The sequence below is a fragment of the Branchiostoma floridae genome, chromosome 4 (assembly GCF_000003815.2).
Source record: "Branchiostoma floridae strain S238N-H82 chromosome 4, Bfl_VNyyK, whole genome shotgun sequence".
In the NCBI taxonomy this organism is placed as follows: domain Eukaryota; kingdom Metazoa; phylum Chordata; class Leptocardii; order Amphioxiformes; family Branchiostomatidae; genus Branchiostoma; species Branchiostoma floridae.
The window spans coordinates 12,705,662-12,707,064 of NC_049982.1; the positions used below are offsets into that span (position 1 = coordinate 12,705,662).

At 42.3% G+C, this 1,403-nt stretch overlaps 1 protein-coding gene across 3 annotated transcripts in view; it reads left to right on the top strand.

Moving 5' to 3' along the window:
- LOC118413498 (mucin-2-like) overlaps positions 1 to 1,403 on the top strand; it is a 42,110-nt gene that overhangs the window by 25,853 nt on the left and 14,854 nt on the right. The window lies entirely within an intron of this gene.

A 1,403-nucleotide genomic window follows, 5' to 3' on the forward strand; every position in this document is an offset into this window, starting at 1 on the left:
TGTCATGGGATCTAAAAAGACGTGAATATTTTAAATGCCCTTTATGGTGTCCCAAAGCTGCATTTGGCAATGTTACTACCTGTGCTCGTTAAATGAATCTGTTATAGAAGACTTTGGGAACTCCCTTACCGATTTTACACAATCCGTTAGAAATGTCGACACAAAGAGCCAGGGAACATTAGTACGATGTATCGATTTTTCTATTGGACCGTCACGTTTTTGGAAAAGCAATTCACCTTAATCCCTTTGAATAGAACGCCCGAGGAAGTAATGTGAGATATGTGCGGAAAATTCTCCTACCAAAATGTCAATGCCTAAAGCCTGGCATCGAGCAAAGCGCTGATAACTTTTATAGCTTTACTCTTCGACGATTCGAATGGAGTGGAAACATAAGGCTTTCCTTTGTAATGTATGTGCCATAAAAGATATAAGGTTGATATCAGGTTGAATTTCCGCTAGGATGGAATTCAAGGCGCTGGGTTGAGCTAGCGAATGTGTCTCTTGGCTCAGATCTGTATTCCATGTACATGGTGCGTAGGCTGGTTACGATCTCGCACTTATTCTATCAGGTGCATGTCGAAATCGATCGCCTTCAGCCCGGAAACAGTGACATACATCCTGTACACCTTTAGGAATACCACAGAAAAGAAAAGCTTACGCACAGAAGAATTACTTCATATAGTTTATGGGGAGTACCTTGTGGGTAGCATTGAAGCTTATTCCATGGATTATTGGTATAGGTCCTATAGTGTTCGAGAAGAAAGATGAAATACTCGGATTTGAAGTATGAATTACAGACTTGTCCACGGATCGTGACATTAGCCTTGCACGATGTACTCAGGGTGTAGTATCGCCCACATGTACTCAAAGTGCCATTTATTTGCCGTCTGATGACGCACACGGAAAGAACTCCGTGCGTCTGATCCCGTCAGTCCGCCGTCCTGTATGGCAATGTCTACTTCTGGAGACAAAACTTTGAATGGTAAAAGCTACTTTAGAAGTCAGAATCGTTCGTAATAGGTTCACATCGCGCCACCTTCAACAAAGTAGACTTATAGACTGTACGTAACCCCGAAATTGAAAGATAAGGCAAGTGTCTAGATGGCTCATCCGGAGTGGTCGCGTCAATGACAGGGATGTAGCAGCTTAATGACAGGAAGCAGAGCAAAACGTAGTAAGAGTATCTCACCCTTCGCGGCTTCAGCTGTCGTTGTAAGAAGTTGCTCTTTGATGCCAGCCTTTAATACCAAGATTTTATAAGGGACTTATAGCATGTGTCTACTTAAGTCTAGCCTATTGGGTTTGATTTCTTTTTCTGAGACAGTGGACGACAAAGTTACGTAGATGAAGGTTAGACATCCAGGTAATATGATACATGTACACCAAATAGCAGTTACTCAAGC